Raw genomic sequence first — 27,244 nt, forward strand, 5'->3', positions numbered from 1 at the left:
GACCTTCAAAAGAGGCTTTCATGACAGGCTTCTTTGAAGTGGACTCTTCCATATTCAACCCAATGACAAAAGATCTACCAGCCTGCCACATAGAGTCTACCAAAGTACCCTCAATAATAATCCCTTCAAAGAGCTTGCCACCAAAGTCAAGATTGAAGCAAGAGCTTAGAAATTCAAAAATCTCACTGCACGCTCAAAAGGAGGCAGTAGACTCGCTCAGAGACAGGTTGCACGAGGACGTGCAATGAATAGGAAGAGGGGAATGTTTGGTGGATACAGGCATATGCACACCAAACCCTGTAAACACTCTATTGTTTCAAAGAAAGCCATGTAATTTAGCCTAGGATGAGTTGTAATTGTGATGTAATTAGACAATACCCTCTTTACTTCTCTGATTCTACACCTTTGTAAGAGGCCGGATGGTCGTGGGAAAGCCCCCCTTAACTTTTAAAGTCAAAACCCTTAGTTTTGAGGAGATTTTTATCATTAGCTTGAAGAATAAAAAACGTGCACTATGGAGGCCTCTTACTACTACAACTTGTAATCTTCTTTTCTCCTGAGCTAGTAATAGAAATTTATTTTTGAATAGCACATTGCATTCCTTGTCTCTTGCTCTACAATCTAAGTGTGATCATTTCCAATTCTGCTGTGTTTCACGACGCATTTTTTGTGAGCTAAATGCATTGATTTGGAGGTTAAAATGGTTGTTTTTTGATGTTTTGACCATGGATAAGTGTTTTTATGCTTAAGGAGGACCTTTCCAAGTACTTCTATTACAGTTTTCTGCACATGTTTTGTGATGGATCGTGATTTTTGTACCTTCCCAGATGGTGATAGAACTTGGTAGGATTGATCCCTTAAGTGTTGTGATACCTCTCCTTAAGTTTCATGGCGTTCCAGATTCATTTGGATGCCGAAAAGGTGTGATGACCTAGAGTGATGAGATTGGACGCATACTGATTGTCTGACTAGGAAGTGGTTGATTTGCTTTCGTCATAGAATGAGTAGCCCCTGAGTTCACTTTGATGATATTGACACTCTCATTAAGTCTCCGTGCCCCATCCCGAGTCTCTCCTTGCATATTGACATTATGTTAGTACAAAAAAGCTATGCAGTAGACGTCCGTCATGGCGACCCGCTAACACTTGTAGCCCAATTTTTCAATTAGCTTAGTGATTTTCATTAAAATATCAATAAACCCATGTGTTCCTTATGTGGAATAGCTTCATAACAAGCTATAATGTCAAATGAACAATTATGTGTAAGGTGTTTTGGAATGTTCACCAAGAAGTCATAATGGTTGTTAATCCACTAGTATCTATTTGTTTGTATCCCAAAAAATGTGTGTATACTTATATTTAGACCCTCTATGTATTCCATTAATCCCTTTTGTAATACTCTTAATAACTTGGTTAAGAAGTCCGTGGTGGGTGTGAAGGTGCACACATGTGCATTGGTTATCCATCAAAACTCCATTTTGTGTATTTGGAATTTTTCCTTTAGGTATGGGACGGAAATGTATGTGGGTTCTTCCATTCCAATTTCTTGTGTATATGAACTTATTGCTTGATAAAATTCATTTCCAGTTGTGTTGGCTGGTGTGAACTCAGGTGATTTTAGTATTTTCTTGACAACCATTCTAATACGCTTTTTACAAATAAAGACTGATGTTTGGGCTAGCTTATCTAGACCATTGATAAAAATGAATTCCAAAAGATATTGAATTCCGTTCATTAAATTTTGGTTTTTGAACCAATGAGTTTGGTTTTGTTTGTGAATCAAAAGTTTATATTTGAACATTTTAGTAATGCCCTCTCAAATGTATTTATAGTGAGTATTCTTATCTTCCATGCCATAAAATAACAAAGCAAGTTCCATCCCTTAAAGAATTCTTTGACTATTGGGTTGGGATTCAAAGGGACTGGAGGGATATGATTAAGACCTTTCATGAAAAATCCTCTAAAAAGGCCATGTTTGACAAGCTAGGCTTTGTGTGACTACATGGCTACCAAAAGGTTCAAAATTTACAAGAAATCTTGCAAACCTTTCATGAGTAAGGTATCCATATTCTTCACTATGATGAAACGATTTAGGAATAGAAGCCGGTTTGTAAAGTGTTCGGCTAAGGTTTCTTGTATACATCCAACTAAAACAAATGCTTAGTTTAGATAAATCTTTGTTTATATGTAATTCATTAATCATCTTTTGAAAAAAATATTTTTGGGTCAATAAAATCCATGAATTCATTACAAAAGAAAAGATGAATAAATATTCCTTTGGGTCTATTCTTACGATTTAAACAAAATGGACCATTTCTTTTTGGTAAGTGAGTGTACTAGCTCATCTGAAGTATTATACTCCAAAGTCTTTGGAGTGTCACCATAATCCTCTGATCCTCTGAACTGTCTTGGTTTCTTGCTGGTTGAAGCCATACTGCTTGGCGTACATGTGATCTTCTTTAATACTCTTTGCCCTTTACTAGTTTAAGAATTGTTTCAATGGTGTTGGAGATGGGGCTGTTGTGAAGCTTGTGTAGTAGCGGGGATTTGGGTGAATACAATGCTAAAACTTTAGCAACTTCTAACCTATGCTCATGAAAGTGGTAGTATATTATTAGTGCATATCATAAATCTGTAGGGAAAAAAACTACCCATGCAATAAAAGCATAGACTTGTGTTGGTTCATATGAGAATTGATAAAATCTTGGCAAGTTCTAGAACACATATCAAAGGAGTTTGTCAAACCATATAATTGATGACAAACAGCTTGTTTATCTACCGTAGGGCCTCCGTCCCCAAAAAAGGCAAAGCAATAACAACCAATTTTTCTTTGGCCTTGCTTCGCTTCTCTTTTAGTAATTTTGTAATGTAACCATTGTGGTTTTGTTGTTTCGCTGCTAACGCGTCAAGGATCCCTTATTCTAGAGATGACAGGGTCAGGCCTATTAGGTCCAAAGTTGTATGCCACTAGTTGTGGTGCTGATGGAATAAACTTACCACTTCAGCGTCATCATTGAACATTACAAGCTGAGCATTTATTTCCTATATATTACCTACACCAGAAACAAAAATGTATACTTTTAATGGCTTTGAGCGAAAATGGAATTATAGGCGTTTCATTGGCTAGGGAAGCCTTATCAATGCATAGATAGCACTTTAACTCCCCGTTTTCGGCATGCTCTAGTCCCTTGAGTCCCGTCCCTTGACGTCAAATAAGAATTTTCTTAAATTTCCGTCTCTTATTTAGTAAGCCAGATACTTTATGGACCATAGAAGCAGTCCAATGCATTTTGTTGCACTTCCATCACCTTTGTCAAAAAGCGCACTCCAATACCATTAATGTCCAATAGCTTTAATAGTAATGGCTGGATCTATTACCTAGTCCATCGAATATAATAAAGCAAAAGAAGGTATAGCAATAAACATCAAAACGAAACTAGGAAAAATGGTTTTTTGGATCAGCTACTTTGCATTGCCACTTCAAGAAGGGCATGTATGAGTTTCAAAAATTGTTCAAAAACATTTTCTAATCCTTTACCGGGTCCATAAGAGAGAGCCCTTTTGTGAGAGCAATGATAGCAGAGCTTGAACTTTTCTTATTATCCACATCCAATAGCTTGATTTGTGTAGCTCAAACAAAACATCTTGTGAAAAAAGATGTTTACAATGTAGTGCTAGAGTCTTTCACTATTTCACAATTTCATTGGGAATGTTGCAGAGAAGAGCTAAGGATGAAATTGTGAATGGTTCCTGATGGTTTAGTACCTCATACCTATGTTCAAGTTTGAATTGCATCCTATTCAACTTGTCTAGGGGGCAATAAAGGAATCACCACTGGATACAGACCTTTCAGGGGGTAGGTTACTAGAATTAGCCAAAGGTTCAAGCCTTCTTTCTCATCTACTTTGAGTAGACCAAAATCTAAATGTGGGTTTACCACCCTTTTCGGATGTTTGATATCAATGTAATAACCTATGATTACTGACTATGTAGTTGTCTAAATGTTATCTATTAATACAGATTCATTTAAAATTTCCCTTATGTTCTTCTGTCAATCCACCTATTCCCATGTTCCTAGTTTAGATAAGTCCATATTTTTTTGAATTCTAGCATTTCTTCTAAACCTCAATTAAACTTTCAAAAAAACCGTCAACATCTTTACCAAAAATACTTCACAGGAGGATTCTTGAGCTTTTATTCAAAAAAACATTGTACTTATATAATTAATGGCTATGTTGTTGTTTATACACTATGTATTATCCTAAAATCATTTTAGATCCCCACTTATATACTCCATCTTATTCCCTTTTTCCCGGTTTATAATAGTACACAATTTCCCAAAATTTTGGCAACACTATGTTTGGATTTTGGGTATATTTTAAAAAAGAAACCATAATCTTTTACAAAAAATACCTCACAAGAGGATTACTTTTATTTTGAGCACTATTTGGTGCTTTAAAAACACATTAAAAAACCCTTCTTTTTCAAAAAGTTTGTTTTTAGGTACTGTACCCTAATCTACGTTCCCCAATGTACTTAGAAATTGATTATGTTACATAATCCAAGAACATCAATTTTCAATTTTCACCTGATTTGTAGTCGTTGTCATTGTGTTGGTTTCTAAATCCTCTAGATTTTTTATATTATGTTGATATCATTCAAGCACAACCAAATTTTTATGCATTTGCAAGCATAATTATGAAGATACGTGTATCGACCTCTTACTTACGGCTTGTGTGTGTGTCTACTACATCAAAATGTGTATGATTGCAAATATATATATACGCACGTGTGTGCCTAATTATGTAATTTGTCGTTCCTCCTATAATATCAACTCTAATATATGGCCATCACATGCCCTTTAAAAAACACCAACATACAGTGGTGTAATTGCATTCCAGAAAAGGAAAAACATTAGTACCTTGGCCAATAATTTTTGTTTTTTTATGCTTCTCAAACTATTTGTGTTGATGACAGATTTTGCTTTGAGGTAGCTAATGTTCGCTTGTGCAAGTGGGTGGGTGTGCCTACATCCATGTGTGTGTGTTTCAATAACAATATAACATATACACTAAAGAATCCTTTCAGATTACAAAAGACCCTAGAAACTATGTCAATGAATATGTGTATAATTCCCATTCATAGTACAAAATATTCGTATACAAAAGTGCTAAAATCAAGAGCCAGAAGATGTAATAATTTGCCATCTTCAAGCCAAGGAACTTTGAAAACCATACCTAAGAAGGTAACCCTCACCTGCACCCATGGAAACAACACAACATTTAGTTAACATTGGTACCGTATGTAGGTGATGCGTGGGTATCCCACATGTTATAGATGTCACCCAACTAGATTCCTTTCAAAGATAAATAATAAAAAGGGTCAAACTAATCATATATTCAGAGATGAAATCATTGTGCTTAACAAGACCCTTGTTCTTTACAAGCTCTCATGAGATAAAGTCAGCAAAAGAAGCTAGTCAAGTGCCTCCACCGGCATATGCATGAGGAATACTCACAACTATCAAACCGTTGGACAGCAATCCATTTCAATGCAAAAAAATCACTTGAGATTGAGTTGGAGCAGGCAGCTCCACAATAGCCTGCATATCCATGCCGTTTTCCATAGATCTGACTACCCCTTTGCAGGTAATTCCTCACAGTCCTAATGTACAGACACTTTTCCCAAATACTAAGAAAAAAATAACAATACTAATTGATCATGGGAGCTCACCTTTTATAGTTTTTGGAGCAAGTGGCCGTAATCCTCCTTCGTAGTAAGGCGGGCCCATAATCAAGAGGTACGATGAATAGAGCAACGTCGCCTGTCAAGATGGAGCCACCATGAAATTAAGCGAAAAATGACAGAGTTTATATAGCCAGGAAACCCGCCAAATGAACATGTGTGTGTGTGTGTGTGTGTGTGTGTGGTGGCATTTAGTGCGTCAATTAAGTGTCTTTAAAGCCAGGAAACCCGCCAAATGAACATGTGTGTGTGTGTGTGTGGTGGCATTTAATGCGTCAATTAAGTGTCTTTAAAGACACCTCCAAATTCTCAACTACCAAATTACCTACTATATTTTACCCAGGACTCCCTAGGTCAATTATCCTTAAATTTCTCTAGCTGGGCAAAAGGACCACCTATATTTACACTAGTTCTAGAATCACCAGTTCAAGTATCCCAATACCAATACTGGTACAGTAAAGTAGCACCAGTATTAGCACATAAGTAGCACTAGACTAGTATATTAAAGTCCACAACCATACTAGTATCAGTAGCAACAATCCTAGTGCAGTTCAATACCATATCAGTACAGGTACATTATAGTACCAGTTCATAATGTCTATATACTCCTTACCGCATCCTAGCCGGGTAAGGGGTCAACCTATATTTTCATCAGTTCCAGTATCACTAGTACCAAACCAGTATAGTACCAGTCCACAAGTAGCACCCGTACCAGTACACAAGTTTCACCCGTACTAGTACACAATTAGCACTATTCCAGTATATTACCGAGTAAGCCCAAAAACCATTTAGTCGGAGTAGAAAGTGTTAAAACCAATATTCCATATTTCAATATTTGTTCTTAACAATATTCGGCCACCGTCATCATAACCAACCAGTCATTTAGTGTATTTTATTAGTTATGCCCAAGAACCAATGATGCAACAGTTAAGTAACTATACAGTACCAGTACACAGTTAGCACTAGTACTAGTCTCACAAGCAGCCCCCGTACTAGTATAATACACAAACAATACTAGTCCCAGGACCGGATTATCACATGTGGCAACAATATCAGTTCAGTGCAATAAAGTATTAGTACCAGTACAATATAGTGCCAGGACACAAGTGAACCCAGTATCAGTACCCAAGTAGCACCAGTTCGAGTATCACTAGTACCACCAGTACCAGTATCATTAGTAGCACCAATACGAGTATCAATGCACAAGTAGCATTAGTACCAATATCACTAGTACCGCACTAGTATAGTATTGGTCCATAAGTAGCACAAGTAGCACTAGTCCAATATATTACCGACTAAGCCCAAAAACCATTTAGTCGGAGTAGAAAGTGTGAAAACAAATATTCCATATTTCAATATTTGTTTTTTACAATATTTGGCCACCTTCATTATAACCAACCAGTCATTCAATGCAAAGACACACCAATTAAGTAACTATACAACACCAATATAGAGTTAGCACAAGTACCAGTCTCACAAGCAGCCCGCGTACCAGTATAATACACAAAGAGTACCAGTCCCAAAACCCGTACATCACACAAGTGGCACTAGTATCAATTTAGTGCTATAAAGTACTAGTACCAATACAGTATAGTACCAGGACACAAGTGAACCTAGTATCAGTATACAAGTAGCATCAGTACACAAGTAGTATTGGTTCAGAGCAATAAAGTACCAGTACACACGTAGTTCCATTTCACTTCAGTAAAGTACCAGTACCTATTCATTATAGTACAAGTACTCGAGTAACACCAGTATCAGTACATAAATAGTATCAGTGTCAGTCTAGTATAATAAGTATCTGTACCAATATCAGTACAGAGGTAGCACTAGTACTAGTACTAGCTCTAGTATGAGTAGTACAAGTAGTACCAGTATCAGTATAGTGATTTTACCACTTTATCCTAGAAGAGTGTGTGTGTGTGTGTGTGTGTGTGTGTGTGTGTGTGTGTGTGTGTGTGTGTGTGTGTGTGTGTGTGTGTGTGTGTGTGTGTGTGTGTGTGTGTGTGTGTGTGTGTGTGTGTGTGTGTACCCGCCCTATCCCAAGCGCCATACACAATGGGTTGGTAGTAGGCCCATTGTATATGGGCCTACTTCCTTGTGAAGTAGATGAGAGTAACAAAAGTTGAGTATGAAGCATTAGCAGAGATGTGCCAAGTCAAAGTGTTCTTGAAGAGGGTAAAGTCAGTCTTATCATACAGTATCTGATATTTTCTTCAAGGAAGACATTACTCCTTTAGGCCCTTTTAAGGCTTTGACAACGAGTTTGAGAACAATATGTTGTCATTTATAGTCTATTAATAACATATATTATGCTTTTGCTCCTGATCCCAAAGAAATCCTCATATGTGTAGTCTGTTGAAAGGTAACTTGTTCTTGAAATCATCAGAATAGAGTGAATTGAGCATCTAAGTACAAAAGAATCCTTTCAGATTACAAAATACCCTAGAAACTATGTCAATGAAAAGGTGGTCTAATTCCCATTCATAGTACAGAATAGTCATATAAACAAGTGTTGAAATCAAGAGCCAAAAGATGTAATAGTCCGCCATCTTCAAGCCAAGGAACATTGAAAACCATAGTTGAGAAGGTAACCCTCACTTGCACCCATGGAAACAACACAACATTTAGTTAGCATTGGTACAGTATGCAGGTGATGCATGGGTATCCCACATCTTATAGATGTCACCCAACTAGATTACTTTCAAGATAAATAATAAGAAGGGTCAACCTAATCATATATTCAAAGATGAAATCATTGTGCTTTACAAGCCCCTTGTTCTTTACAAGCTCTCATGAGATAAAGTTCAACAAAAGAAGCTAGTCAAGTGCCTCCACTGACATATGGATGAGGAATACTCACAACTGTCAAACCATTGCAATCCATTTCAATGCAAAACATTCACCTGCGATTGAGTTGGAGCAGTCAAATCCATAATAGCCTGCATATCCATGCCGTTTGCCATATATCAGACTACCCCTTTGCAGGTAAAGTCCTCACAGTCCTCCTAATGTACATACACTTCGCCAAATACTAAGAAAACAATACCAATACTAAGTGAGCATGGGAGCTCACCTTTTATAGTGTTTGGAGCAAGTGGCCATATTCCCCCTGCACAATAAGGCGGGCCCATCATCACGAGGTACGACGAATACAACAACGTCGCCTGTCAGGATGAAGCCATTGTGAAATTAAGCGGAAAATGATAGGGTTTATACAGCCAGGAAACCCACCAAATGAACATGTGTGTGTGTGTGTGTGTGTGTGTGTGTGTGTGGCATTTAATGCGTCAATTAAGTGTCTTTAAAGACACCTCCAAATTCTCAACTACCAGATTACCTACTATATTTCACCTTGGACTCCCTAGGTCAATTAGCCCCAGTAAGGAATTTAACAAACTTTATCCTTAAATTTTTGTAGTTGGGCAAAAGGACCACCCATATTTACACTAGTTCCAGAATCACCAGTTCTAGTATCCCAGTACCAGTATTGGTACAGTAAGTAGCACCAGTATCAACACATAAGTAGCACTAGTTCAGTAGATTAAAGTCCACAACCATACTAGTACTAGTAACATCAGTCCTAGTACAATTCAAAACCATATCAGTACCAGTACAGTATAGTTCCAGTTCATAACATCTACATACTTCTTACCGCATCCTAGCCGGGTAAGGGGTCAACCTATATTTTCATCAGTTCCAATATCACTAATACAAGACTAGTATAGTACCAATCCACAGGTAGCACCATTACCATTACACAAGTATCACCAGTACCAGTACGCAAGTAGAACTAGTCCATTATATTACCGACTATGCCCCAAAAACCATTTAGTCGGAGTAGAAAGTGTTAAAACCAATATTCCATATTTCAATATTTGTTCTTAACAATATTTGGCCACCGTCATCATAACCAACCAATCATTTAGTGCATTTTATTAGTTATGCCCAAGAACCAAAGATGCAACAGTTAAGTAACTATATAGTACCAGTACACAATTAGCACCAGTATCAATCTCACAAGCAGCCCCCATACTAGTATAATACACGAATAGTACCAGTCCCAAGGCTGGTATATCACACATGGCAACAATATCAGTTCAGCGCAATACAGTATCAGTACCAGTACAGTATAGTACCAGGACACAAGTGAACCCAGTATCAGTACCCAAGTAGCATCAGTTCTAGTACTACTAGTAGCACCAGTACCAGTATCACTAGTAGCACCAATACCAGTATCAGTACACAAGTAGCACCAGTACCAGTATCACTAGTACCACACTAGTATAGTGTTGGTCCACAAGTAGCACAAGTAGCACTCGTCCAATATATTACCGACTAAGCCCAAAAACCATTTAGTCGGAGTAGAAAGTGTGAAAACCAATATTCCATATTCTAATAATTTTTTTTTACAATATTTGGCCACCTTCATCATAACCAACCAGTTATTCAGTGCATTTAATCAGTTATGCCCAAGAACCAAAGATGCACCAATTAAGTAACTATACAACACCAGTACATAGCTAGCACCAGTACCAGTCTCACAAGTAGCCCCTGTACCAGTATAATACACAAAGAGTACCAGTTCTAGGACCGGTATATCACACAAGTGGCACTAGTATCAATTTAGTGCTATAAAGTACCAGTACCAATATAGTATAGTACCAGGACACAAGTGAACTCATTATCAGTATACAAGGAGCATCAGTTCACAAGTAGTACCGGTTTCGTGCAATAAAGTACCAGTACACACGTAGTTCCATTTCACTTCAGTAAAGTACCAATACCTGTTCACTATAGTACAAGTACTCAAGTAACACCAGTATCGGTACATAAATAGTATCAGTTCTAGTCTAATATAATAAGTATCCGTACCAATACCAGTACTACATAGGTATCACCAGTACCAGTACTAGCTCTAGTACAAGTAGTACCAGTATCAATATAGTGATTCTACCACTTTATCCTAGCAGAATGTGTGTGTGTTGTGTGTGTACCCGCCCTATGCCAGGCGCCATACACAATGGGTTGGCAGTAGGCCCATTGTATATGGGCCTACTTCCTTGTGAAGTAGATGAGAGTAACAAAAGTCGAGTATGAAGCATTAGCAGAGATGTGCCAATTGTCAAAGTGTTCTTGAAGAGGGTAAAGTCAGTCTTATCAACATAGTATCTGATATTGTCTTCAAGGAAGACATTACTCCTGTAGGAGTTTTAAGGCTTTGACAGCGAGTTTGAGAACAGTATGTTGTCATTCATAGTCTATCAATAACATATTTTATGCTTTTTCTCCTGATCCCAACTGAATCCTCATATGTGTAGTCTGTTGAAAGGTAACCTGTTCTTGAAATCATCAGAATCGAGTGAATTACGCATCTAAGTACCTGAAGTGAGGCTTAAGAAAGAGGCTCCGTAGGAAGTTCTAACCCTTGTGATAGTGCTAAGTTCTCCATAGTTCATAAAAAAGTCATTTAGAGAAATATACCTCCAATGGTAAAAATTGGTAGCCTCTTCAGCCTTCAAACGACCAGGAGAACCTATAAGGGCCGTGTGAAAAGAGCACCATCCCTCAAGGACCAGTCCAAGGTAAAATTATCCAAGACAGACATCGAGGGATTAAAATATAATAACTAGGTCTTTGAGAAGTATTACTACTATTCTTGGTGTTAGTTGTGTGTGTGTTTCAATAACAATATAACATATACACCAAAGAATCCTTTGAGATTACAAAAGACCCTAGAAACTATGTCAATGAAAAGGTGGTATAATTCCCATTCATAGTACAGAATAGTCATATAAACAAGTGTTGAAATCAAGAGCCAAAAGATGTAATATTCCGCCATCTTCAAGCCAAGGAACATTGAAAACCATAGTTGAAAAGGTAACCCTTACTTGCACCCATGGAAACAACACAACATTTAGTTAGCATTGGTACAGTATGCAGGTGATGCATGGGTATCCCACATCTTATAGATGTCACCCAACTAGATTACTTTCAAGAATAAATAATAAGAAGGGTCAACCTAATCATATATTCAAAGATGAAATCATTGTGCTTTACAAGCCCCTTGTTCTTACAAGCTCTCATGAGATAAAGTTCAGCAGAAGAAGCCAGTCAAGTGCCTCCACCGCCATATGCAGGAGGAATACTCACAACTATCAAACCGTTTGACAGTAGTCCATTTCAATGCAAAAAATTCACCTGAGATTGATTTGGATCAGTCAAATCCACAATAGCCTGCATATCCATGCCGTTTGCCATAGATCCGACTACCCCTTTGCAGGTAAAGTCCTCACAATCCTAATGTACATACACTTCTCCCAAATACTGAACAAACAGTACCCATACTAAGTGAGCATGGGAGCTCACCTTTTATAGTGTTTGGAGCAAGTGGCCATATTCCTCCTGCGTAGTAAGGCGGGCCCATCATCAAGAGGTACGACGAATACAGAAACTTCACCTATCAGGATGGAGCCACTATGAAATTAAGCGGAAAATGATAGGGTTTATACAGCCAGGAAACCAGCCAAATGGACGTGTGTGTGCGTGTGTCTGGGGGGGGGGGGGGGTTGTCATTTAATGCATCAATTAAGTGTCTTTAAAGACACCTTTAAATCCTCAACTACCAAATTACCTACTATATTTCACCCAGGAATCCCTAGGTCAATTAGCACTAGTAAGAGATTTAACAAATTATCCTTTAATTTTCCTAGCCGGGCAAAAGGACCACCCATATTTACACTAGTTCTAGAATCACAAGTTCCAGTATCCCAGTACTCGTACTGGTACAGTAAAGTAGCACCAGTATTAGGACATAAGTAGCACCAGACCAGTATATTAAAGTCCACAACCATACTAGTATCAGTAGCAGCAATTCTAGTGCAGTTCAATACCATATCAGTATAGGTACATTATAGTACCAGTTCATAATGTCTATATACTCCGTATCGCATCCTAGTCGGGTAAGGGGTCAACCTATATTTTCATCAGTTCCAGTATCACTAGTATCGAACCAGTATAGTATCAGTCCACAAGTAGCACCCGTACTAGTACACAAGTATCACTAGTACCAGTACACAAGTAGCACTAGTCCAGTATATTACCGGAGTAAGCCCAAAAACCATTTAGTCGGAGTAGAAAGTGTTAAAACCAATATTCCATATTTCAATATTTGTTCTTAACAATATTCTGCCACCGTCATCATAACCAACCAGTCATTTAGTGCATTTTATTAGTTATGCCCAAGAACCAATGATGCAATAGTTAAGTAACTATACAGTACCAGTACACAGTTAGCACTTGTACTAGTCTCACAAGCAGCCCCCATACTAGTATAATACACAAACAGTACCAGTCCCAGGACCGGTTTATTATGCGTGGCAACAATATCAGTTCAGTGCAATAAAGTATTAGTACCAGTACAGTATAGTACCAGGACACAAGTGAACCCAGTATTAGTACCCAAATAGCACCAGTACCAGTATCACTAGTAGCACCAATACCAGTATCAGTACACAAGTACAGTATAGTACCAGGACACAAGTAGCACCCAGGACACAAGTGAACCCAGTGAACCCAGTATCAATACCCAAATAGCACCAGTACCAGTATCACTAGTAGCACCAATACCAGTATCAGTACACAAGTAGCACCAGTACCAATATCACTAGTACCGCACCAGTATAGTATTGGTCCACAAGTAGCACTAGTCCAGTATATTACCGACTAAGCCCAAAAACCATTTAGTCGGAGTAGAAAGTGTTAAAACCAATATTCCATATTTCAGTATTTGTTTTTTATAATATTTGGCATCTTCATCATAACCAACCAGTCATTCAGTGCATTTAATCATTTATACCCAAGAACCAAAGATGCACAAGAACCAAAGACGCACTAGTTAAGTAACTATACAATACCAGTACATAGTTAGCACCAGTACCAATCTCACAAGCAACCCTCGTACCAGTATAATACACAAACAGTACCAGTCGTGCAGAATCGATGTATCACACAAGTGGCAGTAGTATCAGTTCACTGCAATAAAGTACGAGTACTAGTACAGTATAGTACTAGGACACAAGTGAACCCAGTTTCAGTAGCATCAGCTCACAAGTAGTATCGGTTCAGTGCAATAAAGTATCAGTACACACGTAGTTCCATTTCACTTCAGTAAAGTACCAGTACCTATTTAGTACAGTACCAGTACTCAAGTAACACCAGTATCAGTACATAAATAGTAGCAGTGCTAGTCTAGTATAATAAGTACCCGTACCAATACTAGTACATAGGTAGCACCAGTACCAATACTAGCTCTAGTACAAGTAGTACCAGTATCAGTATAGTGATTTTACCACTTTATCCTAGCTGTGTGTGTGTGTGTGTGTGTGTGTGTGTGTGTGTGTGTGTGTGTGTGTGTGTGTGTGTGTGTGTGTGTGTGTGTGTGTGTGTGTGTGTGTGTAGCAATTCTAAATATATACATATACGCAAAAGAACAGAACCTATTCACAGGCCAAAAATTCTAGGTAAATACAATGGAATTGTACAATAATTCGTTGCTATTGAAAATAAATTTTTGTACAAGGTAATGAAGAGAACAAAGAGAAAAGCTAGAGTAATCCCAATTTAGGAGTGCTACTGCTTTAAGGTAAAAGCTAATCCACATTTCATCAACCTTGTCGAACAGTTTGTTTTTATCAAAGAAGGTAGTCCTCACCTGCACCCATAGTAAACAAGAAAACACTTAGTTAGCAATTGTTATTGTGTATAGGTGATGCATGGGCATCCCAGTTGTTATCCATGTCCCAATGAAAAAAACCAATTGTTCTTATGCTTTAATTTGTAAAAAATAAGAGAGAGAAAATTTTCCAAGTTCTTATTATACAAAATTCTTTGGCATTGCGCAAATCTCTCTTAGACAATGAGATTCCATAGTACATGCTCCATTTATCAAAATATTTTTTTATTTTTCAAAAATTTCCAGAGTTAATTATACGTTCATTCAACCAACCCTTCTAAATCCTTCTTAAACTCTTATTGGGAGAACTTTCCAATATAATTAAGCACATGTTGGCTTGAGACCCAACGTCTTATAATAGGCACCAGTTTCTTTTACAAAAACCAATTTCAACAAATCTCAAGAAGTGTTAAGAGTATCGCCTAGTTAAAGTGAACCATGTCATACCCAGATTTTATTTCATTTAACCAAGCCTAGACGTTTACTGTAACAAAGCAATAATATAAAAAAATTCCTTTCTATGGTGATGACCTTATAGAAAGAATCAACACTATCATGTTCAGGACACTGGAGGCCAACCAAATAAGACCAGAGGAGTCACACCAATATGTCTGGCATTTTCATTTTTCCATTTATTATTTGCAATATGATACACTTAACTCCCATCTTCAAATCCCGTTGTCACATAACTTATGTCATGTCCGTCACTTATTTTACACATCACATTAAAACTTCCACTTAATCGCATGTTAACATATATTACAAATTCCTTCCCCAGTGTAAAATTTTGAATCACAGCCAGCCTGGCAAGTTAAAGTACTAAGTAAAGCAATAACCCACAACCATCTTAGAAAACACCAGAGAAAATTAAAGTAAGGCAAAAAAACAGGGACCAGCAAGAGCATGGTTGACGATCTCTCATACACTAGAGAATACCTATCAAACCATCAACCTAAATTGGATATTTAACATCAACTGGAAATATCCAATTTATACTCAATGTGGCCGCATCATGCGGGTACGTGATCATCCTCCTACCCACTAAAATGAAATAAAATGAGAGAAAATATAGGCAAGCTTAAAAGAGTAAAACATAGATTATTGTAAAGCAGAGGGTCCAAACATTAACCAGGCAAGCTGTAGCCAGCTATCATAAGTTAGTAAGCCATGCAAGTGGTAAGCCCAAAGGAAACCAGAAACCTTACGATTAGGTGAAGTAAGAAGGAAAAAGTGATCAAGCTCAAATGTAAAGGAAACCAACATAATTATGTTCAGGTCTCAGGAACCAGCATAAACAACCAGGGAAGTTATGACCATTAGGTCTGGTATTTGCAATTTTCCTTTTACGCTTTGCAAGCTGATTCACACATGTTAACTGCCATCATCAAATCTTGCCGTCTTTTAACTCATGTCATGTCTGTCATATAGTTTACACAACCTGTTACAACTTCCATTTTATGCCACTCTAGCATGTATTCCAAAATTATTCCTTCCTCTTTATTTAGAAAAAAAGGCGAAAATTTCTTTTTTTTAGATATGGAAAAAAATTTATTGTAAGTGTTAACTATAGTGAAAAAACTATGAATCAGAACCAGCGTGGCATGTCTAAGCATTAAAAAAGCATTAACCCAAAATCCGGCACAGAGAACACAAGAGAAAAGCTAGAGTAATGCTAAAAAATCAGGGACCAGTAAGAGTATAGTTGATGCCACCTCATATACTCGAATATATATATTACATCAACTCAATTAGGATACCTAACACTAGCTGGAGATACCCGGTGTATTTTATTTGTAGCCGCATCATGCGGGTAAGTGCTCATCCTCCTATATACTGACATGTAATACAATGTGAGAAAATAATAGGCAATCTTAAAAGAGTGAAGCTTAGATTATTGTATATCGTAGGTCCCTAACCATAACCAGGCATGCAGTAACCCGCAATCAAAAGTCAGCAAGCTATGCAAGTGGTGAGCCACAAACAATGCTAGAAATCATACAGGAAGGTGATGTAATAAGGTAAAAGAGAGCCAGCTTAAAATATATTACATCTTTTTAGGGTAAGTAATTCTTTTCAACTACATTAAGTCATTTCAAGGTATGGAAGCATTTCAGAAACTAGACATCTATTGACAGTGATCTTCCAATTTTCTAAGAACATTCAGTGAAAAAAAAACCTCGAACCTGAGTAATATGTTCAATATTAAATCTGTCCATTTGCCAATGTTGAATATATCCAGATTTGATTAATTACCCAAGTATTTCATATTCTAAATAAACAAACCAATCCTGCTCAAAAAATCCATGATGTTTTATAGTTATTCCGACATTTTTCAAAAATTGGTAGTACATCAGTACTCAGAATTTAATCAACAATGAGCACCTTATTTTACGGATTATAGCGACAACCAATCACCTAGAGTCAAGACCTCAATATGAATATAAAGCAGTCCAGTGAGCAGTAGTTTAAAACCCCAGCAAACAACAATTTACTCCAATTAAATTACACTTAACTGAATCAGCTCAGCCTCAACTTAACAGCCAGCAGAGCGACAACCACTACCAAAATTAAATCACCTATAGACTCAGAGGAGAAGACAACTCCACCACAGCTTTCTCATTTACTTTAGACATGTTGTAGTCCTCACTCTTTATGAATTAGACTGCACAAGTACATAAAAACAAATGCTAAGTGAGTCTAGTACTCACCTCAACCATATCAGTGTGAGCTTTATAGAAGACGGATTCCAGCTGAAGGTGATGGGACTAGACAGTCCCCAGTAGTCCCTACCATCATGGTATCTCTCACCGCCGGGTCTCCAGGGATTGAATCACACAAGATCTATAAATGTGAACACCGAAACTGCAAGATAGTATGCGCATTAATCCTAAGCAAAAGGTAGCGTGCGACAGAGTAAAAGACAGGCGGGGTTACTGTTTACAGGCGGTAAAGCATCAATAAGAACATGCCATCCAGGAGATTAAAAGGTTTAGGGTTTATAGGCAATAAATAAAACCTATTTGAGTAATTACACAAAGGAGGCAATAACAAGTCTCATAATTTTTTATTTCTAGTGGTGAAAATTAGAGTAATATTAACTGAGTACCAATATCTAGTTTGGATACTTCAGACTAAAGTCGATGCACGGTTCAAGAATTTCTATGAGGTAAAGACTCGGACATTGGAAGGTTTGAACAAATACCGATATTTTCTAAGAGACTAAATTCAGTAGGAAGACCAAAAGGGTATGTTTCTAGGAGAAACAAATGTCATGAACACAGAGGACAAGTTAAAGTGTTTATAGGATTCAATCAGATAGGGCACATAAGGAGGTCCTTTAGAACGGATACCCACAGACTCGTGGTTGCAGTATGGGTCTATATAAGACAGGCAGGTTATAGCTCAAAGTGCATTGTAACCGCCTTGGGCTTTTCTAAACTCATTCACAGTTTACAAGTTTCTGTAATAGGTTGTCTTAAGCTCTGTCTTTATATTTCATCAGCTATGGCTTATATGCAAGAACAGGTAATAGCGATATCTATTGCTCATCTGCACCAGTCAAGAGAGTTCATCCGTCAAAACACCATACTCCGTTATGTAAGTCTTCTATTCCCTCAATTAGGAACATCATTTGTGCAGACTAAATGGTTGACATATCAAAAAAGAGTAACACAGGTGACCCTTTGGGGTCAGGCACACTTCAAGAACAATATCCGTCTGGCGATGGTAAAGGAAGCCCTAGGGTTAGGGCCACAGTATTATTATGTGGGACATTTACTAAAGCGTGGTTTTTCCAAACGGTATTTTTGCTAGCTCAGTTTCTACCACATCATAAAATATATTTGTATCCCCATTTTGGCCTACCCTTACGAGGATATTTTAACCAAACACCCCACACTAGCGAGTTAGGAGTGATTTTAGTCAACCGTATCTTACCTTTGGTCGAGCGTCCGAACATTTGTTACTATTGTGACAGTTGCCTGTGTGATCATGTAATGGAAGGGTTAATTGAGATGTAATGGTAAGAAACATGAGTTTTTTTTATATAAAGCCATGCTCTTTCAGTTCATTTTTTTGTAGTGAAGCATGAGTAATGATACATGCAATACTGTGTGTGTGTGTGTGTGTGTGTGTGTGTATGAGAGAGAGAGAGAGAGAGAAAAATATGTACAAAGAACGAGCGTTCTCTCTTAGCATCGCTTGAGCAAGCAGATCTCCCTGACTACATTCTATGCGCTCAATTTGAGCTATGTTTAACTGGCTTGCAACATATGACTTAATTAAAAGAATTTCGGTGGTTCATCCTCCATATCATATTGCCGTCCACCACTCTTGTTCATTGTGTGCCAATTAAAGCCTCGCTTTTGTACTTTCGTGCCAACAGTGTGCACTGCTCTACTGGATACTTGGATACTCTGTATCATATTGCCGTCCACCACTCTTGTTCATTGTGTGCTAATTAAAGCCTCTCTTTCGTACTTTTGTGCCAACAGTGTGCACTGCTCTACTGGATACTTGGATACTTTGTATTATCAGAGTTTTTTGACTACCTTCCAAAACAACCTTTAATACAAAGTATATGCCTTCTGAACCTTACATAAGGTTATTTTTCCAACCTTTGATATGAAAATATTTATTACAAACCACACCATGCTTCATGGTTAGTGATGAAAATCCCACAATTCAAATAAATTGTGACACCCATGTTTGATTGTTATAAAATTTACATCAGTTATTGTATGGGATTGTAACTGCGGCATAGACATTGAGTAAAATATTTGTAGAAATATGGATACTCATAAGTGTAAAATTATTACAAAAAACTCCAAATTGTAATAAAACATCCTTGAAGTAAACTCCAAATGGTTATTCCAAAAAGACGATTGGGAATTTTTTTGTGTCCTCCATACTGAGGCTACATCTCTTGTTATGTCTAGTCTGCATCAAGAGAAGTTGCATTGAGCATAAAAAATTGTCAGATACTTCAATGTGTGGTGTGTGTCTTATTGTAAATGGCCTACTATGGGGTGTGTGTGTGTGTGTGTGGGTACTCTTATGTACTTGGCTTACCATGTGGTATATGTGTCCCAATTCTTGGGGCGTTGTCTACATCTTAGTCATTTTTTATACCCACGGTGTGAGAGAGAGAGAGAGAGAGAGAGTGTGTGTGTGTGTGTGTGTGTGTGTGTGTGTGTGTGTGTGTGTGTGTGTTCCAATAATAATATAACATAAACACCAAAGAGCTCTTTCAAATTACAAAAGACACTAGAAACTATGTTTGTGAAAAGGTGGTATAATTCCCATTCATAGTACAAAACGGTCTTTATACATAAGTACAAGATTGAAGATATATAAATCTACCATCTTCACTCCAAGGAACTTTGAAAACCATAGTTGAGAAGGTGACCCTCACCTGCACCCATGGAAACAGCACAACTTTTAGTTAGTATTGGCACCGTATGCAGGTGATGCATGGGTATCCCACATGTTATAGATGTCACCCAACTAAAATGTTTTCAAACATAGATAATAAGAAATGTGAAGCGACTCATATTATCAGCGATGGTTTCCTTTACAAGGGACAAAAACATTTGGAGCCCATTTAGCTTTGCAAGCTCTCAATAGATAAGTCGGAGACGAGTTTTATGAGGCAATTTAGCCTCGAAGTGGGCCACATATACCTGTTTCTTGACTTTACAGATTTCGGCATTAATTGCCGCTATTTTTTTAGGGTCAGTGGCAGTGCTCATACGTGCAGTCAATCTATACTTTGGGGACACCTATAATAGATATTAATAATTAAGTCTTGTATCTCCTTAGACGGAGTCGAAACCACATGTAAGGTAGTAGTATGAGTGCTACTCCCCTAAAACATACAATATATACCTGGGATATTCCATAGCTCCACATTTGTTCAAAAGGCTAGGAAAGTAAGACGCCATGGTCCATAACTTTGATCCAATAAACAGCCATTTACAGCTTCATGAGGAGCCCATTTACAACCGTATTTACCATAGTCCACAACCTTTCATTATCTTAATTGCCATAATCGGCCACAATCAGTCATAGCCATGTTCACAACATTAATAACCATATTCAGCCAAGTTTGAGCACTTTTACAAAGGATCAATATACATAACACTAAGTCGGCATAGACCATATTTGAGCAAGAATGGTAAGCTCGGTACCAACCTCATAAGCACACATCAGTAGAATAACCATTGTGCCTATAATCAATCATAACCATGTACACAACCATCCATTCATGGCTAAGTGAGCAGATGTTAAAGCTCTATATCCATAACACTAGAGCAGTATAGATCAAAATCGAGTGGTAATGGTAAGCTCGATAACAAACTCAGAGACACAACATTAGTATCATACCAGCTACGCCAGCCATAACAGAGTATACCAGGCCGTATGTTAACCCCTTAGTCAACCCTATCATATAGGGCCATTCCCAAGAGCTTTTGTCATCATATTTTAGCAAAAATAGGAACGCAAGGCAACATTTATCCCGTGTTTTCAAGAGGATACCACCTTTTTTAGTTATTCTATAAATATACCTATGAAAAAGCCCATAGCTATGTATTGATAGTTATCACTAACCTCAAAAGGAATTTCTCAGCCGTAAAAAAAAGGATGCACATATACATGCCAATGATAAGTTAATCATAAGCTGAAAGCTTTTCCTAAGATCATAAGGTGACCAGTGCCATAAGTGATATAGTGGAAGTTTCCATTCATGTATATTCCGGCATATGCATGAAGAATATAACCATAACAACAAGTGAATCATATCACAACCAAATATTTTGGACAGTAGACCATATCAATGCCGTAGGTCATCTAAGATTGAGTTGGAGCAGCCAGCTCCACAATAGCCTGCTTATCTTTGCCTTTTTCCATAGAGCCAACAAATTTGACACGACACCTCTCGCGGGTAACACCCTCACAATCCCAATGTTTAGATAATAACTCTCAAGTACACACATACACACCACAGAATAATACAATACCAATGCTAAGTGAGCATGGGAGCTCACCTTTTATAGTGTTTGGAGCAAATGGCCACATTCCTTTAGCACAGTATGGCAGGACCATCATCAAGAGGTACAAGGAATACCGCAGTGCCGCCTAGTACAGAGACAGGGGAAGAGAGATGGGAGAGAGAGAGGGGGGGAGAGAGCTAAGGAGAGAGAATGAGATAGAACTTAGAGGTTGTTGTCGCACGGACCTATAACGAGGGAGCCATTGTAAAGCTAAGCAACAAAAGACAAGGTTTACAGATCTAGGAAACCCGTCAAATGCACATGTGTGTGTGTGTGTATGTGTGTGTGTGTGTGTGTGTGTGTGTGTGTGTGTGTGTGTGTGTGTGTGTGTGTGTGTGTGTGTGTGTGTGTGTGTGTGTGTGTGTGTGTGTGTGTGTGTGTGTGTGTGTGTATGTGTGTGTGTGTGTGTGTGTGTGTGTGTGTGTGTGTGTGTGTGTGTGTGTGTGTGTGTGTGTGTGTGTGTGTGTGTGCAGCTGTTTAAATCTTAACAAATAAGACATAACTGAATTTTTATATCCAAAAGACAGTTGGCCAAGGAATAATGAACTGATATGTACAAAAATAACTCAGTATCAGAATTATTTAGGTACAATGATTGTAGGAAAGAGATCCTCTTTCAGTAAGATTGGTAGTAAAAGAACTTCCCCGTTCCTCAGTGGGTATTTCATCACAGTAAGGTAGCTTGCCAAAGAAAAGAAAACCCTCCAAGATAAGATAGAGTCCTTACTTGCATCCATCCAAACAAGACAACAATTCAGTGAGCCTTGGATGTGTTTTATAGGTATCAATGGACCATATCAGTTGTTATCCATGTCCATCTTATAGAATTTAATTACTTTAGACAAGCTAGGTTATTTATTAGAATTTGTATGTTTAGCAGTCTTTACATATTCCTTCCAAAATCAGTGGTACAATCTACCTTCTAATCTGAGTGGTGAAGTCCACCAAGAATCAAGAGTTTTCTTTAGGAAATTTTTAAAGAATAGTGAGGTTTACTTGTTAAGCCATAGCTTGGTAGCTATGCTTGAGCCCATAGTAGCAACCATATACTTAATAATCAATAGAGTATTGTAAAACTTCATTTTTACCAAGTGGGACCTCATTTCTCAAGCCATATCTCGGTATTTATGCCATGTTTGAGAGTACCAGCCATATACTTACCTTCAACCTCCCAAGATTTCTCCATAGCTTGGTAGCTATGCTTAAACTAACAGTAGCAACCATATACTTACCAATCAAAATAGAGTATAAAAGAAAACCCATTTTTTCCAAGTGGAACTTTATGTCATGAGCCAACGGCCAGTTTTTTGCCAAAGCTGAGAGTAATCCCCATATACTTACATTCAAAACTTCAAGTTTCTCATTAATTCCTTAGCATCCCATACAATTCGGTAGTGTTCAACCCTGTTTTAGCCAAGATACTTTCAAGTTTCCACCGTCATGGGTGCTAGATGGGTTAAGATAACCCCAACACCTTCTCCTCATATGAAATCATGAGGGAAGGTATTATGCAGAAGTCCAAGTGTTGCCATATTTCATAAAACATAAAAGCTAGACGTTTTCGTGCAGGTGTCGGACAAAAATTCATCACCACAAAAAAAAAAATCTTTCAAAAACCCAAGGTTCCATTCATATCCAGTGCGAAATCACCAGCCTTAGCTTCAGGCCAAAGCTAAAAATGCATTAGCTATATACTTACCTTTTTTATCCCATGTGATTAGTCATCATACAAAAATTGTAATGTCCGGTTATTGTTAGGCCTACAAAAAAGACTTGTGTCGGCTAAAACAAATCCCAAAGAAAGCCTGTATTGGCTAAAACAGAGCCCTTTCTTTTTTTTAAAAACCCTAGTTAGGTCGGCAAACATCAAGACCTGCAGCGGCTTGAGCCAAGCCAAGAGAACCCATGATGCACAGTTTTTTTCAAAAAAGACCAGTCGACAATAAATCCCCCCAATTTTTCTAATAAGTCCAATTAGGTGTGCTTTTTAGCAATCAAAAATGCCTTGCTACAATATCTAAGGGCTACAACGGTTTTTCTGTGTAAAAACCAATCTACGCAGCGTACTGCCAAAACAAACTAGTAAAGTAGAACCCCCTAAGAAAATGATTGTTATACAGTTTAACGCTATGCTATGAGAGCTACTGCAAGCAGTACCAACCAAATGTTTTACTACTAGAAGCAACAGATAACCAAAGTTCAAAGATTTTTTTCTTAAGCACGGGCTTGAGGTAAAAAGGCCTAGAAAAACACTTGAGTAGTTTGAGCAGTGAGCTCCATAGCTCGAATAGTGAAGCAAACGGTACACCGTCTTTAGTTAGAACAACAAAAAATACACACAGGCTAAGTGAGGGGCAAGGTGCGCCCTCACCTTATTTATAGAGGTTGGACTGCATATTCCTGAGCGTGATCGATGAGAGAGGCAAGCCGCCCTGCTGTGTAGCGTCATTAAGCCATGCACAGAAAGCCTTGCAATGGGAGATCCATAGCCAAGTCTTTCTTCATGAAAGAATCTATAATTCCAATCCCTATTGGAGGGGGGACCGGCTCCAACTAATCCGGTCCTCTATTGGTCTCAATTTCTCTAAGCTCTCACTCTCTTTTACAAGTATTGATCATGCCATGTTAATGAAGTAATATGTTAGTGTTGCTCTCTCCATCCAAACACTTTCTTTCTCACTACAAATCTATACTCAAAAGAATGCTCAATATGTTATTCATTTTCCGCTCCAACTCAAGTTAAAAGGCTAATTCTGTTACATTGGTATCAGAGCATTTGGTTTCTCTTTTCTGGCTTAAGAAGAGAGATCCTTAAGTAGCCTATAAATGGTTGATGTTGTTAATTATACTAGGGTAAGTGGAACTGGGATCTATTATCGATTTTTTTTTAGCCCACTATGTGGGGTATGGTGCACACCTCGGGAGCTTTGGACTTAATAATGGAGTCTTTTTAAACTTGCCTACGGCTTTACCATTATTGAGCCATAAGAAGTCCAAAAGGAGCTAGCCCTCGGCAACTCTGCTATGTTAGACCTACTCCTCTACTCTCTATAATTAACCACTTTGAGCCGTGGGTGTAGATACTTAAGAGCCGATTTTCAAAGGCTAAGAGGAGTGGAAACTAAGGTTTTGAATTGCCAAAGCATACACTAAGTACATACATAAAGTTTGTTAACATGACTGACAATAATCAAGAGAGTAGAATGAACATTGATAGCTTTGATTTGGCACATGAAGGTGCTAATGATGATGCTCCCATGTTTGTGAATTATCTAGTCACTAGGTTGCAGCTAGCTATGGGCAACCCTGCTTTGCAAGCCGAAGTTACTCAACAACTTCGTGCTTATGAAATTTCCCTTCCTCTCCAAGAGGAGATAGATCTTAGGAGGCCTCTTCAAGAGATCCCCAAAAGAAGACTCTCTCCCATACAAGAGGAGGAATCCAAAGAGCAAGAAAGCAACAAAAATTAAGTATCTCTTTTCTCACTTATGATGGCACCTTTGGTGCTACTGACAAAGTGTTGGCCTTCATCCAGCAGTTCGATGCGGCTTTTGGAGATGAGGGCTTTACAGAGTCCTCCAAGCTACGCCATGTAGCTATGCACTTTTAAAAATCAGCTCGTTAATGGTGGGCTAGCCTTCGTGGCAACGACGAAGCCCCAAAGACATGGAAAACTCTATGAGTTTCCATCATGAAGCAATTCCTTGCAAGCGATGCAAAGGACAAAGTGCTTACTGAATGGCACAGCTTGAAGCTTCTCTCTTATGAGTCTATCCACAAGTATGTAGACAAGTTTTGGGATTTACATCTCAACGCTACTGTCTTTCAAAAGATAGACTTTGTCGAGCAAAGGCAGCAATTATGTGTGGGATTACTTGAAGAAATGGCCAAATACAGCAACTCTCAACGGCCTAGTACTATTAGCAAAGTAATCCATCACACCATGGTTGCTTCACGTATCAATTTCCATCAAGGGGCACAGGGACGTAATGTCAAACCCATGGACAACAAAGGCAAAAATGATGCAAAGGGGAAGACTAATGCTTAAAATTCTTCCCAAGGCACTTCCAACAACAACAACAATCGGTCCAAGGAGAAGGGAGTTTACAAAGGTAAATGCAAGATCTCTCCTGAAGAGTTTGAAGCTTATCGCAAGGAACATAAGTGTTTCAAGTGTGGGGAGCAAGGACACGGCTATCGTTCTTGCCCCAAGAAGAATATTCACAATGAGACTCCTAGGGCTTCCACCATCAAAGCTCCAAAAAGAGGATGCTCATTGCAAAGGCTCATCACTCTCCTATGCTTGGGGAAAGGTAAGAGAACATGATGCATTCATCTTGTTTGACCCTGGCTCTACTCACAACTTCATATCAATGAAGTTGTTCACAAAATGGAGATGAGCTAGGCCTAACCATGCCCTTATCAACTAACTCATGCACTTGCCACATAATCTCTTCTTGTTGAGCTTGAGAAACTCTATAAGGAGGTTTATTAGGCGGTGAACTTCTTGGAAGAAGTTCAATTGCATGGTCATCATTGCCTCGTTTAGGAGGTAGTTCACAAGGGATGTCATCAATAAAAACATCTTGAAATCCCTTGAGTTATCTCTCAAGATGGTATCCATATGGATCCATCAAAGTTAGAGGCAATAAAAGCATGGCCTAACCCAAAGAATCTACATGAGTTAAGAAGCTTTATTGGTATGTGCGCATACTATAGACATTTTATAGCAAAGTTCTCTCAAATAGCAGGACCACTACATGAATTAACTAAGAAGAACGTTAAGTATGTATGGACTGCTAAAGAGAAAAATGCTTTTGATAAGCTCAAGGAGAAGCTTACCTCCCAACCAGTCCTCATGATTCTCGATCTCTCAAAGCCATTTGAGGTTCAATGTGATGCTTGTGGTGATTTCCTTGGAGAAGTTTTGCTTCAAGAAGGGCATGCCATAGCATATGAGAGCCGACGACTCAATACTGATGAACGAGTCTTGGGCATTTATGAGAAAGAGCTTTTAGTTGCTCTACATGCCCTGGACACTTGGAAGCACTACCTATTGGGGACTCCATTTATTTTGCGAACTGATCACCAAAGTCTCAAGTACTTTATGACGCAAACCAAGCTTTCCAACAAACAAATGAGGTGGGCAAATTTTCTTTCGCAATTTAATTTTCATATTGCTCACATTGCTGGTAAGCACAATCAAGTGGCTGATGCACTTTCACGATGACCAAAAGTTAATGGAGTGTCTATTGCTACTCACAATGACCTATCTTCTATCATAGATGAGTATGCTACTGACCCTGATTTTAGAGACATAATATCAGCCCTTGCTTTGGGAAAGAAAGAGGAACCATTCACCTTGCAGAATGGTTATCTTCTCCACGGAAATAGGCTATGTGTTACACATTCCCTTCGTGACAAAATTATGTATGAATCACATGCTCCTCCATATGCGGGGCATAGAGGTATTCAACCTGCTCTCCAAGGAGTAGAGACATACTTCTATTGGCCTACCATGAAAGTGGACATACAAGAGTATGTTTCAAAATGTGTAGTATACCAAAAGACCAAATATGACAGAGGGAAGCAACCTGGATTACTCCAGCCATTGCCTATCCCAAATTCACCATGGGAGAGTATATCCATGGATTTCATCTTTAGATTACCCAAGTCTATCCATGGGAATACGAGAATATGGACAATAATCAACA

The sequence above is a fragment of the Adiantum capillus-veneris genome, chromosome 11 (assembly GCF_014529385.1).
Source record: "Adiantum capillus-veneris isolate H3 chromosome 11, ASM1452938v2, whole genome shotgun sequence".
NCBI lineage: Eukaryota > Viridiplantae > Streptophyta > Polypodiopsida > Polypodiales > Pteridaceae > Adiantum > Adiantum capillus-veneris.